We start from the raw sequence: 18324 nt of genomic DNA on the forward strand, positions 1-18324 counted from the left end.
CACAGGTAGTATCACTTTCCTAGGGACCTTTGAGTAAATTAAATATGCCAATTGGGTATAAGCCAATTGTAACATGTTTGAAAGAGAGTGCACAAGCTATTTAGCACTGGGTAGCAGTGGGAAAGTGCACAGAGCCTTAGAGGACAACAAAACAGGTTTATTAAAATGGAAGGCAAAAAGTTCAGGGATGACCATGCAGGAAGGGCCAAGTCCAATAATTATTTATCAATAGCAATTAGTGATTTTGCAGCTTAATGAATTAGGAATACAAAGGTTCCACTCATGCAAAAAAATCTAGTTATGAAACAGGCTACATTAATTTCTTATCGGGCACTGGAAAAGAAAAAAACATGCCTTGCTCACTTCTGAATCATATTCTTTCACCCAGAACCAGAAATATTTAAGACTTCCATTAACTTTATTATCATAAGTATGCTTGTTAGGATTTGTTTCTATTTATGTTCACTACTGGACTTTAGATCAGGGTTTAAGGAAATCGAGGAAGGGAGGGGAATCTAATGTATCACATTTTTTTCCCCTGGGGTAGAACTACTGATCAACATTTTATGTACTTGCCATGGTCTAGTTTAACCATGGAGATGGCTCTTGAAACCAGCTTTGACTGCATGGGTGTCAGGAGATGTAGAAATGCAGCTTTTGCATGTCTGAACAATTGCAATCCTCAATCGGGAGGCCTTTTTATAAAATTCATGGATCAATCATTGATCTAGCTAAAGGATACTAATATTGTTTTAACTTTTAATCATAAGGTTATTTGTCTTAAAGCTTTTCTAGTATTTATTGTATTATTAATTAGATGATATTGAGTGCTGATATTCAATGTTGATTATTTATTTTCAATCTATGCAACTTTTTTCTCCACCTGATTAACCTTTTTTATATTTCTGTTGCTAAGGCCTCGGGGAACCTATGTGTTGATTTTTTTGTTCTTTATTTTACACCTTTCTAATGGTTTTAAGTAACTAGCAATAAAGCTAATAATGATAGGTAGGGAAAGTGACATTGCACACCTTTGAACTCCAATGACATCAGACGTAGTGTTATCAAATGAAGTTCAAGCTAGATGACAGGCAATTTTTTTTTTTTTTAGAAGTTTTTAAAGTAAAAAGTAGGGATCAGCATTCTCCCTCAAACCTCTTTCATAAGGAGCCCCTCAAGGCGCTGTCCCTGGCTCTCCACTTTCGACCCGTTTGTGATCTGCTTTTTCTGCTGCAGTTTCTTTCAAAGACAAAGTAATTCCTTTTTATGTGAAAAAATATCAAATACTTCTTTCTTTGTACTTCATTACTCTTGCACTTCATAACGCTATTTCTAATTCTCTTTCTTCTATGAAATCTGTGATGTCCTCTTATTGTTTATATGTCAACCATTCTTAGAGTGTCTTTTTTCAAACTCTCCATCCTCATATAATGATCTAATTTCCTTACCGTCTTTAATTCACCTGCCATTCTTACCCTCTTTAGTTCACCTGGCATCATTTCCTGTTTTCTACTGCTATGTACCCTGGATTCACCTTTGGCTTCTCTCTTACTTCCGCCACACAAATGTATCTAGTATCTCCCACACAACATTCTCAACTTCATAATACTTGGAAAAACAATTGTATCTGCCTGTTGGACTCTACATCAGTCCCTGAGTGGGGGAAGAGGATGACAATCGTGTCCACTAGATGACAAGGCAATTTAAAGAGAACGCTGTGTAATGATAATCAGGGCTAGCTGGCACCTTTGTCTCTCATGTATTCATACAACTCTGAAAGAAACGCCTCTAAAAATAGCACTTCTCAATTATTAGTTCTAAAAATAAACACTTCTAAAGAACACTCCCCAGTTTGTTTGTTCCCAAGGTATATTGAAGCATAGAGTGGGTGAAAGTGGTTACGAGTGCATGGTATGGGTTTATGGATGCAAGGTTAAGAGCTAAGAGGGTTAAGGGCCATAGGGTTGAGGATTTGAAATTTAGAGATTGGGAGATAGAGATAGAAATTATGGCACAGGGATAAGTGCTAAGTGTTTGGGATGTAAGTGTTGAGGTATATGGTTTAGGTTACAGGTTTAAGGGTTATGGGAATATATTAGGGCTTAGGGGTTTGAGATATTGTGATTACGGTTTTAGGTGCTAGAATTATAGGGATAAATGTGTAGAGGTTAAGGATCTGCGTTAGCGGTACAAGGTTCAGCATAAAGGTTAATACATTTGGGTTGGAGGGATTAAGGGTTTAGGGATAAGACGATGGGAATAGGGGTTTATGGTTAAGAGTACAGCGTACAGTGTTTGTGTCTAGAGTGAAGGGTTAGGGTTAATCATAGCATCGCACATATTACCTTCACAGTTGGAAATGTGTTTACTTTAAGGTGTCGATGAGAGTTACAGTTGTTGCAGTTTTTTTAGCCTTTTTGTATAAGAGAAAAAAACCAAAATGTTTCTTTTCACAGCAGGACTGGGCTTAATTAATTTTAATGGGACATGCTTAGGTTTCAAAGTAATGCAATAGTTAATAAAAGGAACTGATGTAGCAGGAAATTTGAACTAACAAGGTACAGCTGATCCTGAGCCAGGCAAACTTATTTCAGGACTGCTCTGGTCACTCTCGGCATAAGGTCAGTTTTCTGAGCAGGAGAGACGCAAGGGCTTGACAGACGCCAAAGGGTCCATTCTCTACAAACCAGGCAAGACTGTCCATGCCTTTCTCACCGTCTCAGCCACAGAAGGACCCTGTTTACATAGAGAAGGTGTTGCCAATAGGCCAAACCTTTCGGTTGCAAATGCGTTTTTAGCAGTTTTCAGGGGTTGGGATGGAGGCAAAACATTTCAAGCCTTGATCCTTCCAGACCCCCAAACATAACCCATCAAGACATCACCTTGACACGCCTGCTTTTGTTAATTAATCTGACCTTTTCCAGAACTCCAGGCGACTTCGATATTTGTAACCATGGTAAAGAGCACACACTTGAGAGCTGATAACTTTTTCCTGTAGTCTTTCCCTTTCCTACTTTACTGCTGGTAACCATATTTAAGCCATTGCACAGTGTCTGAACTCCTGAGGGTGTGTGTTTTAATCTGTATATAAAGCTGTGATTTGTTTCACCACTATTTGTAGCCCTCTTGTTTGATGTGATGTGTCCACTTCTCAGAGATCTACACAAGGATCTGTGAGAGTTAGAACCCTTAAGTGAAGCCATCCTCTGACTATGATGAAGGTGAGGAAATATGCAGGATCAGACACGAGTTCCTTATTGGCGTTATAGCAAGAGGTACTTTCGTGCCCAGGTTGCGTGTGCACCTACAAAACCTTCGGGGACTTGTGCAGAGGGCAGGAGGTGGCAGCACTTAGTGACAGGGAAGGGACTCAGAATAGCGTAAGTCAAGCCGTGCCATTCCACCAGTTGCCCTGAGTGACCCCCCATGGTCCGAGGAACGTCTCCCATTGCCACAAAGGGTCGCTGTAATTATCTCTAGTTATAAAAATTGTGTGGCCTAAAAGTGAGAAACTTGTGCATTCAGGACTCTGTTGCAAAGTTGCGAGTTATGCAACTTTACAACTTCGCAAACCCCTAACCACTAGATGTGGGCAATGTTTTCACTGCAGGCAAAGTTGAGAAACCTCAACCTTTGAGGAGGTGGCTAACGTTTCCCTACTTCATACAATTTGCCAAGTCATAGTGGAAACTACCAGCCCACTTCCCCACTGACAGTGTTCATCTCAATGGTGAGCCAGCAGTCAGACGTTATGGGCAGTTGTGTGTATCCCACCTCCAGTTGTCTGACGAGAGATGGCACGGAATGCTATATGGGAAAATGTTGGGAGTGGGGGTAATGGAGCCAGGCTGAAGTTCTTGTTGAAATCTAGTGGTGGGTGAACCTAAGCGCCTGGCTGGCGGGTGGGCCGTACATTAAGGCTGGCTTATCGTCAGGTGCACTAAGTGTGTGAGTGGAGGTGAAGAATTTTCAGCAGGGCAATGGCTGACACTTCACACCGGTTCTAGGGAGCTGAGAGTAGGGCGCTGGGAACAGATGCCAGTCCACCCGCTGCCTGCATCCACTTGCGGAAGCAGGAACACGTGTTTCCTGCAATTCCGAAAGCCCAGGGAATGAGACTTAGCAGGTACAAATCTGCAGAGTGCAAAAATGTAGAGCCAGCACGTGAAAGGATGTGAAACGACTAGAGAAATAATGAAATGTTGAAATCCCTGCAACAATGCACACACAGTCAGCATTGTTTTTAGACTGTAACTACAGTGCCAAACAAGCATTGGCATAGCCAATAGGTCTCGCCTTTGGGACCTTATGAGTGTTTAGCCATGCAGCACATTTTCCTGGGTGTTGTGCAGCCAGGAATTGAAGAGCTGTACAACTGCTACACACTAGTTCAAGAGGTCTGATTTAGAAATATATATAAGATAGTTTCGTGCCACTGGTACATGGTACAGGCTATGTGTGGTAACAGCTGCTTTGTAATGGCCGTTTCCCTTCCAGTATGCAGTAGCTTTGCCAATATTATATGGTTCCCAGACAGCTCTGTGTCAAGAAGGCCGCAGTTTTTCAGTCCTGGAAATTTCTTTGAATAACTTTGTGCATTCTGGGAGGTGCGGATGGTTCCGATTCACTTAAGTTGGTTGAATCGAACCAAGAGGCCACAAACAATAGTGTGTAAATGCAAAACGTTTGTGTTTCTGCTTTTGTACTGTTTGAAAGGCGAGCTAAAAACTACTGTGCTTGTGAAATTGTTGCATGTCCTGGGTGTTTTCAAACAGGGCACAAGGGCAGTGGAGAGGGAATGTTTCTCTCTGTGTGGGCTTGAAGGAGTACTGCTCATGACACATCCGTGTTCATCCAGCATCTCCACGCACAGATGCTCTGTGCAGGCGAACCAAAGGAAAAGATCACCTATGTCAACCTACACCCAAAAACCTGAGTTAGGGGAGTGAATTTTGAAGGCAACATGGAACAGGTTGGTACAACGTCTTTCTAAGTAATACATTGTTGAAAGAGTTAGATGGGACAAAAAAAATCCAATTTGAACAAAACAGTCATCGAGCACTAATCTCTGTTTTTTTAATCAAAAGATAGAAGGAACAGATGAAAACAAGGAAGTGGGTAGCCATGGTCCACGTATGGGCAGGCTTGGCAGGGGCTTGTAGATCTGGGATAACGAAGGACTGATAGGCTTGAAAGAGCAAAGGAGGAAGACAGGATTGGCCCAGAAACGCAGAAAGGAAGAGATTGGGATAATGGAGCGGGTGTTCTTTTAAAGCAAAATCAGTGTTGGGCTTATTTGTGCAAAGGTAAGGGGATGTTTTTATGCCTTCGTTTGACAGTATGGGCATAACAGTGTTTGTGGCACAATGTGGCCTTTGCAGTCAGATTTTGTCTGCGGCCACGGTGGTCGGATGGTCGGCCTGTCCAGTATTGAAAGTGTTGAATACATATATCAGTAAGTTCAGAACACAAGAGTGACAATGATGTTTCCTGTAAGTGTAACATTATCCAGAGCAATGGCAAGAGTAGACTGATTCCAAAAACGCCTAAATGCGTGAAGCTGTTGGAATGATGGCGACAGATCAGCAAACCGATAAAAGGAGAGTTAACTTAGGTGTGCAGTGTAGTTGAAACAGGGGCAAAATAGAAAGATATTCATACATGGAAGATCTAACACACTACTTAGTAGGCAAAATTCGTATTTGCATTGCATTGCAAGAAAATCAAAAAACATATTTTGGTGGTATAAGAGCCATACTCTGATTTGTTTGTTTCAGGTAGTACCTACTTGCTGAATCACAAACCCTCCTACAATCTTTTGCCTTTAACAAAACAAACTATACGGTTATGCTAGCATCAAATTCAGCTGTCTGTTACAAATATGCGTCAAAGAAATATCCTTTCATGCCAAGTTCAGTGGCGGCTTCTTCGCTAGTTAGGGCCTAGTTTCCATAGGAAGAGCGTTTTTTTATTTGCCAATAACTTTGGCATCGTTTGATAGAGATGCTCATTCAGCTGCTGTCTTCAAAGTTTCGTGGTGATCCATCAAGCAGGAGAAAAAGGGGGGGTCCCAAAACGGGTTTTCCCCATGTTAATTCCCATAGAGATTTTAGAAACGACTACAGTCCGCATTGCAGAATGGAATACATTGAATTTGGCAGAAAGCTAGCTGTTGGTCCAGAAAGCAACCTTTTTGTAAACTGGCAAAAATTTGCTCAATAGTTTTTGAGATATTAAGAGAAAAAACTATAGATATAAAGAGGGACGCGTAGGCTTCACGAACCCTCATGATCTCATGCTGACATTTGCTTGGCTGCCAACACTTCAAAGCAGGAAGTGTTTGCAGCCATCTTGGGACTCGGCTTCAGCCGAGTCCCAAAAAAAACGTTTTAAAAAAAGAGAAGGGGGCAGGGAAGGAATACCCTGGTCCCCAAGGTTTCATGCTTCTTGGGAAGATGGGTCCTAGAGGGCAAAAAAACATTTTCCAAACAAAAAGCGGCACAATCTCCTGTGCTTCTCTATTGTTATGATCCCAGGTGGGCCAGGTCCCGGGGGCATGCAGCCATAAATGTATACAGATGGGGGGTCTCGCGGACCCCCTTGCTCTGGGGACCGCAACCTACCTGGGGCAGACCCTACTGAAACAAAGGAGGGGGACCATGCAGCCTCCCTCTTAGGGCCAAAATTGACCTTGGGGATCGCCACCCCCAGGGCCGGATCCTTCTATGCCCCGGGATGCCCAACCCTGGGACATAGCTGTTTGCTCAGGCTTGACGGGAGCTTTAACAGCTCCTGTCAAGCCACAGCAAACACTTCGTTTGCAGCAAGCGAGAGCAGTGAAAATGCTTTTGCTTACTGAAAGCCAAGCATTCGTCTGTTTCCCTGCCCCCTGTCAAGTCAGCAGGGAAACAGACAAATTGCTTTCAGAGGGAGCTGCATGTTTAGCAGCTCCCTGTGTCTGAAAGCAATGCGGGCTCCCACAGGAGGCAGGGAGCTAGCAGGGACCACAGGGGTTTTGACGGTCCCCTGTGGTCCTAATGCAGACTGGGTGCCCTGAGAGCACCCTGGTCAAATTCCAGGGCCCAGGAGATGGGGTCCCTGGGGCCAAAATTAGCCTGAGGAGAGGGGCCCGCAGCCCCCCTCTTTCATTTCTAAATGTCTGGGCCCCGGGGGATGAGGTCCCCAGGGCTGAAATCGGCCTAGGGAGGGTGACCGCATGGCCCCTCTCACCTATTATGGATATAATTTAAAAAAGGGTGGGCCCCAGGGAATGTGGTCCTCAGGTCTGAAATCAGCCCGGCGAAGGAAGTCGTGTTGCCCCCTCCTCTATTTCTGAATGGTCGGGACTGGGGGGGATGAGGTCCCCATGGCCGAAATCAGCCTGAGGAGGGAAGTGCATGCCACCCCCTCCCGGGGCTGAAATTAGTCCAGGGAGGAAGACCGCCTCTATTGAAAACGGCTGGGCCCCAGGGATAGGATCCCCTGGGCCGAAAAGGGCCTTAGGAGGGTGGCCGCACAGCCTTCCTCTACTAATCAAAACATTTTTTTTAAAAGCTTGGCCCTGGGGAAGTCATCAAAGGCCCTGTTTCCTTTCTCAACCACTCTGCAAAGGGGCCTGCTGGTGCACAAATTGTTGAGGGATGAAGTCCCACATATTCTGTTACATGTGGAAAAAGAAGTCCTGGACCTTTCCAAATTGTCAATTTCTAAAGGAATAGTTCCCCAAGATTGGAAACATGCTGTGGTCAAGCCATTGTTAAAAAAAATCCAATCTTGACCCTGCATACCCAGAGAATTATAGACTATAGCCTTGCTTCCAGTCATGGGGAAAGTTCTACAAAAACACATAAATCAACATATTTCGATACAACATTTCTTGATAATAATTTTCTCCTTAACTCTACCTAGGTCAGGCTTCTGCACAAAACATAGTACTGAATCTGTGCTATTGGCAGTAACAGAGGGGGTTAAAATGCTGCTGGATCAGGGAGGATCTGCGGCCATCATTTTCCTCGACCTGAGTGCTACATTTGACCCGGTTGATCATGAGATGCTTGCACTCGGGCTGTGGGAAATAATTAAGAAATATGGCACTAAACTGGCTTTCTTTCTTTTGGGAATTCCCCCTGGTATTAAGAGGTCATCTCTTTGAAGTGTGGGGTCCCACAGGGATCTGCTCTGAGCCCACACTTTTTACTATTTCTGTGCAATCATTAGCATCCATTGTCAAGCAATTTGGTATATCACTGGTGTCTTATGCTGATGTCACACAATTGGTGGTCTTGCTGGCCCCAAAAACAGAATCTCAGCAGCAGTTTGCCCCTTACCTTGAGAAACTGGCAAGCTGGAAAGTGAACTGCTCCTTAAAACTAAATGAGAAAAAACTGAGCTGATGGTGGTGGGAAATAACTTTACCCCACCTATAACGTTAGGCAGGCTGGAATGCCTAGTACCTACACCTTTTCCCTCCTCCCAATATAAAAGTCTGGGTATGTGGTTGGAGAGTTCTCTAACAATGGAAGTCCAAGACAAGAACTTGGAACTCAAATTTTGCTATGTTAAAAATTATCTGAAAATTATTTACGTCCCCCACAATCTAGGAGAATTGTAGTTCAGGCACTCATTCTTTCATGCCTGGACTATGGAAATTCTTGTATTTGGCATCTCCCAAATTGATTATCAAGAGATTGCAGGTGGCTAAAAATGCGGTGGCAAGGATCATCTACAAGCTATCCAAACACTCCTCTGCTAAAACTGCTTTGTCTTCCCTTCACTGGCTTCCAGTAGAGGAAAGGATAACGTTTAAGGCCCTGTATTTGGCCCAGAGGAGTATGAACCAGAGAGGGCCGCCCTTGATTAGGGACCTTTTATCAGCATATGCCCCCAATAGAAATTTACAATCTTTTAATGTAGGGTTCCTGAAGGTCCCACATTTTTGTAGAACCAGATGGGGGCTGCAGATCATTTTCTTATCTGTCCCCCAAGCTGTGGAACTCTTTGCCAAAAGAATTGCGAATGTAACCCAATGAGTTAAACTTTAGAAAAAAGCTCAAAGCCTGGCTCTACCCTCATTAGTTAATTATGCATCAGCTCTCAATTATTAAGGTTGCACTTTTTGATTCACTCATGCTGGGAAGCCTTCGGGCAGCTATGCGCTTTATAAACTCATATAGCATAGCATAGCATTGTCCCATTGGCTGCTGAGGGTCCTTGGGGGCCAACAACCCCTCCTGTTACCTCCAGTAAGTTCCACACAGCAGGATTGCTGAGAGATCATCTGAATCTGATGCTTTGCCCCCTTTCTCTACCACTCTGCAAACACGCCTCCTGTTGTACCACTGGTTGAGGGATGAAGTCCCTTAGATGGTGAGGGTCCTTGGGGGCCAAGAACCTCTCCTGTTACTAGGGGTGGGCGGAATTTGCGAAATTAACTTTCGCAAATTATCGCGAAAATGTTTAAAATTATCGCAAACAAGCGGAAATATCGCGAAGATGCGGAAGTTTTTTTCCGGCATGTTCGTGAGATTTTCTGCATGGTTGCGGGTCGCCAACTTACCCATGTGGTTGCTTGCGGGCGCGGCCATCTTGTTTTGAGTTGTCTCGCGGTGCATGATCGCGAGAAGAAAGACGTGATCACGCGACGCATGACGTCACTGCGGGCGCGAACTGTCGCGAGACAGCGCAAATGGCTAAAAACAATCCAACATCTCATGGAGAACGCGACCGGATCAAGAAAACTTGTCGGCGAACGCAGGGATTCAGGTAAGGCGATCGCGCGCGCGCGAGAATGTATTATTTTACAGCGCGAGCAAGAAACAAATTATCGCCAAGCTGCGGAAACCGGAATTTTTGACATTTTTGCGCTCTCCGCGGTACGCGAAAATGTCAAATTATCGCAATTTCCGCGAACGGAACGAAATTTTCGACCAGGCCTACCTGTTACCACTTGGTGCACTGCTGTTAGGGGGATGGAGTACCCTTGGCTCCAAAGGGTCCTTGGGTGCCAACTAGCCCTCCTGTTCCTTGCAGTAAGTCCCACGGAGTGCAATGGCTGAGAGGATTTCGGAGGCCACGCCCCATTTCTCTACCACTCTGAAAATGCACCTCCTGGCACACTGCTGGTTGGGGGATGAAGTCCCCTTGGCTCCAAAGAGTCCATGGGGGCAAGCAAGCCCTCCTTCTACCTCTTGTAAGTCCCACACAGCGGAATTGCTGAGAGATCTTTGGTGGCCACGCCCCCTTTTTCCACCACTCTGCAAATATGCCTCCTGTTGCACTGCTGGTTGGAAGATGAAGTCTTCCTGGGTGCTGAGGGTTCTTGGGAGCCCAGAAGACCTCCTGTTACCTGTAGTTAGTCTGACACAGCAGGATTCCTAAGAGCTGGTCAGATTCCTCGCCCCCTTTCCCCACTACTCTGCAAATGCCACTACTAGTTAAAAAATCATATTCACTTAAAAACCCAAAGGTTACAGGGACTTTATAGTTAGGAAATAGATTTTGAAACACCTTAGAAATTCACATAAAAAACAAAGGTTACAGGGTTGTTATAGTTAGCAAACAGAATTGAAAAAAACATAAAAATTCACAGAAAAAATAAAAGGTTACAGGGATGTTATAGTTAGGCTCAGATTTCACTAGTACAAAAACAATGAAACTTGGCAGTTATAGTTACCTGAGATAAGTATAACTTACACACCCGCAATGCACTGCTTATGATCTCATATCTTACATCACTCATGACATGGTCAGTGACATCACTCATGACATCAATGATCACATCTCAGAAGACATCACTGATTACAACATCTACAGAACCACTCACACACCTACTCACACCCCATACAACCTCTTGTACACCCACTCACACACCTGCACAACCACTCACATACCCATTCACAGACCTATAGCAGCATTCACACACACACTCACTCCTCCATAGAGCCACTCACACACCCACTCACTCACTCATACAGCCACTTACACAACCACTCATTCACCCATATAACAACTCCTACAACCAGTCACTCACCCATATAGCAAGTCACATAACCACCCACTCACCTATAAAGCTACTCACACACCCACTTATTTACTTAGAAAGCCACTCACTCAGCCTCTCAACACAGCCACTCACTCACCCATTCAAGCCCTTACACTGCACTCCCACTCCCACACATCCACTTACATACCAATTCACACATCCATACAATAGATAGATAGATAGATAGATAGATAGATAGATAGATAGATAGATAGATAGATAGATATATAGATAGATAGATAGATAGATAGATAGATAGATAGATAGATAGATAGATAGATAGATAGATAGATAGATAGATAGATAGATAGATAGATAGATAGATAGATAGATAGATAGATAGATAGATAGATAGATAGATAGAACCTACTGCCGGTCGCCAGTAGGTAGTAATGTGGTCCCAGGAGCAGGGAGGAGACATAAGTAGGATACCTGGTATGAATGGAAATCTTGAGGAATTAGGGTAGGGATGTCGGCTCTCTTGGCAATGTCTACAGATGTGCACCACCTGTGGCCATCTCTCCATTAATCTCCATCAAATGTGCGCTGTCACAACGGGGCTTGGTTGTTGGAATATTCACATTAGCCGCACCCCTCTCCTATAATTTTCTTTTGAAAGGCAATGATGGGGAAGCTGCTCTCCCTCTGTCTGACACCGCTTGAAAGAACCGCTCATTAATCAGGGTGTCAGGAGGTGTGCCAGTGTAATGACCAAAGTGTGGGGTCAAGTGTGATGCATGGCTCACCCCTTCACTAGCACCCCCACAATGAAACCCAATAGCAATATACGCAGCACCCAGATGAATGCTTTTGAGATAGCCTGTGAACGCTCCTACCATATAAAAGGGCACATCTTGGACCAAGTTTGGACATCCAACCTGGAAATCTCAAAGTTACTAATCTCCCCATGTACATGGTCAAACCATCACCTTATTACATTTACCATGGTCTGTGCTCCCCTAACCAAACCCTCCCAGATGGGAAATCACATGGCTAGAAACTGGAATCGGGCCAACATTGGCGATTTCTGTACATTATTAAAGGCCACAATGCCTACCGAACAGGACTCACTCTATAATCAGGAAATAAGTGTCAAGGAATGGCTCGCATCTGCCAGCGACAGCATCGCCCTCTTTAAGAAAAACAAGCTTAAGCGTCCCCATGATGCACAATGCTGGTTCTCCGACGACCTGAAACTAAAGAAACTTGACTTAAGGCAAGCTGAACATAGCTGGAGACGGGACTATTCTTTAGAAAAAAAGGCCATCTATGTAACCCAGCTAAAAGAATATAAAAACTCTATCCTGCAGACCAAGGCAGCTTATTTCTCCTTAAAGATTATGAACTCGGCTAATAAGTCCAAGGACACTTTTTCTATAGTCGATGAGCTCGCACAACCGGATAGAGTGATGGCGAAACCTGCCCCCTCGCAAACCCTATGTGATTCTCTCAACTCCTACTTTATTGAGAAAATTGTCACCATTAAAGCTAGTATCCCTACCCCCATCCCTTCTTCAACCGCTCCTATCACATATAAAAACTCACTCCTATTTGTTCAAATTCCCATAATCTCAATGGAAGAATTCCTACTCTTACTCAAAAAAGTTGAATGTGGCTCCCTCACTGACTGCTGTCATCCTCATATTTTACAGGAGGCTTTCCTCACCTGTCCAGATCCGCCCCTCTCATTTTTGAATAACTCTCTTAAACAAGGCATTGTCCCCGACACTTTCAAAAGCGCAGAAATTGTCCTGATCCTGAAGAAACCCAACTCTGACCCTTTGGTCCTTCGTAACTTTCGCCCCATTTCCTTACTCCCCTATTTAGGCAAAATTCTAGAGGCCAACGTAGCAAACTGTCTTAGCCCATTTATTGAACACTCCCACTTCCTTGACCTCCACCAGGCAGGATTTAGACCAGCACACTCTACGGAGTCAGTTATTCTAGCAGTCATAGATGAGCTTAGGAGAGGGGCCGACAAAGGCCTCACCCAGGCCCTGGTACTCCTGGATTTGTCAGCTGCTTTTGACACGGTCGATCATGGTCTCCTGATCGACCGTGTCAGCAATGCCGGAATCCAGGGTCTGGCATTGAAGTGGATATCTTCCTTCCTCTGTAAAAGATTTCAAGCAGTCCGCCTTGCCAATTTCTCATCCAAGAAAATGAAATTGACTTGTGTGGTCCCCCAGGGCTCCTCCCTCTCGCCCCTTCTTTTCAATTTGTATTTGCTACCATTGATTTGGTCTCTGCGTAAAAGAAGGGTCGAAACCTTTAACTACGCTGATGACCTTCAGCTGGTGTTTGACATAGACTCTTCCACCTCTTCAGTATCCAATTTTCAATCTACCATGAGCTTTATTAGCGAATGGATGTACGCCAATCAATTGAAATTAAACCCTGACAAAACTATGCTGATTCTCACAGGAGGAACTGCCAACCCGTGGAACTCTAATTTCTGGCCTCCGCTACTGGGCAGTCCTCCACGCCCAGCAGGCTCTGTAAAGAGTTTAGGGGTTATAATTAGCAACGATCTGTCCAAGAAAGCCCAGAATTGCTCAGTGGTCTCCACTTGTTTTTTCCAACTACAAAGAATCCGTAAGATCAGCAGATTCTTGACCACTGAGGCCTTGACTCGAGTCACCTTAGCCTTGGTAATCTCCCGAATTGATTATGCCAACTCACTATATGTTGGCATTCCTGCATATCAACTTCATCGCTTGCAGTTGGTACAAAACCAAGCAGCTAGGCTAATCTATCATCAACCCAGACACCATCATGTCAGCCCTCTGATGAAGAGTCTCCATTGGCTTCTGGTGGCCGAACGCTGTGCCTTTAAGCTAGGTTGTACCACCTTTAAAGCCCTTGCCAGGAACGGTCCAGCATTCATCTCTTCAAGGATTCAGCGCTATATCCCTTTTCGGGAACTGCGCTCTTCTTATCTGAATCTGCTGACTACTCCCGCTTTCAAACGTAAAAAACATGGGGGACTCAGATTTTCAGTCTTGGCCCCACAATTCTGGAACTCGCTTCCTGCGGGACTGAGGTCTGCGGCTTCCTACACTCAGTTCAGAATACAACTCAAGACCATGCTATTTTCCCAGGCATATGAGTAAGCTAACTGTCCTGTCGACGCTGCCTCCCCTCCTGTTCTCAGCACCATGAAACCGTTTGGGGTACGCGCACTTTTAACATAACAACATAACATAGCCAATGGCGAGACCTGCTGTCTCTAGAGTGGGCAGATCAGGCCCAAATCTCAGCATCTCTTTATATCCTGTGAGTCTTGGCAAATCACTTAGTCTCCCCTCCTATAAAAAACAAATGTGACCTTGTGTAATGTAACTGGTCCTAACGTTGCGCGCTTCTATACCATGGATTTGAGTTTGCACTATGTAAAAACTATACAAAATGCAAAGAAAGGTACGACCAAAGCGTCAACATATGGAATAGCAAATATATGCCCATCTATGAGCTGATTGGCACAAAGTCAAATAAAAAGCCTGGAAAAATTGCGGCTTCCCCACTTAAATTGTGTGATCTTTGGCAGATTTTTTACTTCTCCAAAACTCCTTTTTCTTCTTAATCAGGCATGAAAGCCATTTCAAATATGTGAGTTCCGTATGCTAGTTGTACAAACACCTATTGTGTTTGATTTATTAGCCTATAACATTGTTCTATAAACATCGGGTGCATGTACAGCGTTTACATACATTTTTATTAAGTGCTTCTCAGTGCAGTGCCATAATGAGCTGTATTAATGTCAAAGCTTACACATGTTAAATAAATACACTTCTTTGAAGAGACAGCGGGGCATATTATCAAGCACGTCGTTTAAATTATCGCCGCTTTAGCGGCAGAAAACTGCCGCTAAAGCGGCGATAATGAGCTTGATCATATCCATGTGAGAATTCCAATAGAAGCCCATGTTGACACCAGAACATGGGCTTCTATGGGAAATCTCAAGGGCATATTATCAAGCCCATTATCGCCGCTTTGGCGGCAGTTTTCTGCCGCTAAAGCGGCGATAATTTTAACGCCGTTTCTTGATAATATGCCCCAGTGTCACTATTCTACGTGATGCTTGTTGCGTGATTTACATAGTAAACATTTTCAGTGTTCGAGCTAGTGCACAGGCTCTAAGAGCCAAGCTAGACAATCTAGACCCTTGGCTTGTCTCTCCCTGCTAATTTGATGGCTCTCCCACCTCTACCATTTAGAAAGTTGATGAGCTAGAGGCATAGTCATTATAAGTGCAGCAGGTGCAGGAGCACCTTGGTTCACTGGACCCCAGTTATTTTTTGGATTTCACTATCCAAAATAAGCTTAGATTACCTAAGTCTGTATGCTTGCCACAATGCCCATGGTACCCCTTGCAAAATCAGTGTCCATATTCACTGTGATATAAAGCCCCACGTGCCAAACTAGCGATCTCTACGCGCAGCTGGGATCAACCTTGTCCACTGGTGGTTGGGCAAACCTAAGTGCTGGGGGAGCCCTGCTGGCTAGCGGATTTAGGGGGGCGGCTAAAAATACCAGCGCGCTAGCATGTGGCATCTCCTCCACCTGGCTAAGAAAAACACCTTCCTGTGGAGGTACCACACCCCATGACCTGTCTCTTGTGCCACACTGTGAGGGGGCGAAAGAGGGGAGATATGTGTAGTTATTACCGTGTGGACACACGCAGAGAGATCACGCTGTCTCCCTCCTGCCACATGTTCACCCCCTTCCCTTCCCTCCCTGGACGGCATCCTCGCATCCCCAGATGCCCACGGAGATCTGCAAATGGGAAGGTTTATCCAGTGACAGCTGGCATGTATGAATATTTATTTTTACATGTGCCTAGCACTGGTTTTAGATTTTAAGAGCTCTCGATATTGACTAGATCCCTGAACCTAGGCAAGATGGAGAATATAATTTGCCGCGGGATACAGAATTCTGTAATATCAGGAAGCTGAGATTGCAATTTAGAACTTCCAGCTCCACAAGAGGCAATTTAACCAGATTTCTTCGGATGTGAGGACCATACCCAGACCTATTATAAAATTCAGTTTTTTTCCTATATAAATGCATCGCATATAATTTTCGACGCATATTAGTATCATCTCATATGCTCGTCTGAGAATTAAAGATGCCCCCTGATCTCAGCACTAGTAGTACTCCATAAACTTCAAGAGAGGATGAGTGTACTGATTACTCAGTGACTGCAAAACTAGAGAACTGCTACCCCTCTTCCTATTCAACTTGTGAAATCTCATTCCTAACCATTTGTGAACAGAGCTCTCTCTCTTTGTAAGTCCGGTTCATTTCAATTCAATTCAAGCAATTACTACTGGAGAATGCATCGTTAAACGAGAGGTGGATTCCTTTGACTCCCCCACATAGTACGGTGAACTTGTGTGTGCATCATTCATACCTTTAAATACCAAGGAGAATAGTATTTGGGTATCTTGGTAATAATATTGGCATAACGCATCTATTTTTATTTCAGAATGTGTGAAATGGGGCCAATTTAGATAATATGCAGGTTATGTTATCAGCATTTTATATAGCAACATTCTTGTATTGGCAGGTCCTTGAAACTCCCATAACAGTGCGTTTCCTCATGGTTGAGGGCTTTCTTATTTGTCGGAGTCCAGAGGATAAATTACAATTCATTTTTATCCGGTGTGGGGCATGTGCAGTCTTACACAATAGGCACATTTATAAGAATTGTTTGACACTCAGACACCCACTCACACACCCATTCTGCCACTCTCACATCCTCTCACATACCCAAAAGGCCAGTTACACCCCCACTCACACACCCATACAGTCAGCCACACACCCATGAAACCACTCTCACCCACTCATAGATACATACAGCCACACTCACATCCCCTCACAGAGCCATACAGCCACTCACACAACCACTCTCAAAGGTTACAGTTAGGAAATAAAATTAAAAATACCTTCAAAAGTCACTGAAAAAAACAAAGAATACAGGGATGTTATAGTTAAAAAATAGAATTAAATAAACCCCTAGAAATTCACTGCAAAAACCAAGGTTACAGGGACATTAAAGTTAGGTTCAGACTTCACTTGTACAAAACCATAGAAATTCAGCAGTTATAGTTACCTGGGCTAACTATAACTCACGCCCCTGCAATGCACTGCTTATGACCTCACATATTACATCACACATAAAATCGTCAGAGACATCACTGATCACCTCACTAAGGATAGCTTCCAAGTTCAATCCTCAATCTGTAGTGCTCCCTGAAGGAAGCAGCCCCTCCTTCTCTTCTATTTTAACTTTGTGAGTTTCATCCTTTCCTTTTGTCTCTCAGGTTCAGATTTACTAAGGACTTGTGTTGTCCTTATGTGACGCAGTTCTTCGCAAAGCAATTAAAGTCCTCAACTGGGATTTATTAAGCTGTGCAAAGCTGCTTTGTGGGACTTTGCATGGTTTAGTAAATTCAAATTTCAGCACAGAGCACAGCCCTGTCTTGCGCTACTTTGTGTAGGGTAGGTGTTACATGGTGGAGCATGGACATTCCCATGCATTCACCCATGTATTAGAAAGGCTTGTAAACCTGGCTTTGCGACAAAATGCTGCACCTAATCAACAGAGGCATAATGAATAGAAATGTTTTATGTCTCCTGTTTAATTCCTCTTTCAATGTGTGCTGCATCTAAGGATTTTTTTGTGCAGAAAGATGTCCCTTCTCGCACATAAACAATTCTGCTCATAACGCAGATAACCTTGCACTATGGTACAAGGTTCCTGCTTTAGCGCTAGGCACAGCACAGAGCGCCAGCACAAACAGAGCGCCAAAGTGTTTGTTGGGCCTCATTTATGAGGTTTTGACGTAGTGCAGCACCGCAAGGAACCTTGCTGCACTGCCCTACATCAAAACAAAAAGGCAGAAATGCGCTACATTTATGAGATACTGTGCATTCCTGTCCTTTTTCCCTGCGCTGGCGCACAATAAGGCGCCATGCGCCAAGGCAGGCATCCTTACACCATGGTGCAATGGTGCCTGCATTGCAGGGCTGATTGATTTTGTGCAGGAAGAGTCACCTTCCTGCACAATGGAAACATTCCTCCTCGTTGCGCCTCTTTTACACCACCCCTAGATTGTGACGCATTCCCAGGTTTATGATTTCTCGTAAATTCGGGAATGCTTCAGATTCCATATGTGTTGTGTGAGAACACCAACAGCCGCACACATGGAATACCCCTTTCATGCAGTGTTCTGAATGAATGGGACACATATTTACAAGGCCATGAAAAGCCACATAAA

Source organism: Triturus cristatus, chromosome 3_2 (genome assembly GCF_964204655.1).
Source record: "Triturus cristatus chromosome 3_2, aTriCri1.1, whole genome shotgun sequence".
NCBI classification, from domain to species: domain Eukaryota; kingdom Metazoa; phylum Chordata; class Amphibia; order Caudata; family Salamandridae; genus Triturus; species Triturus cristatus.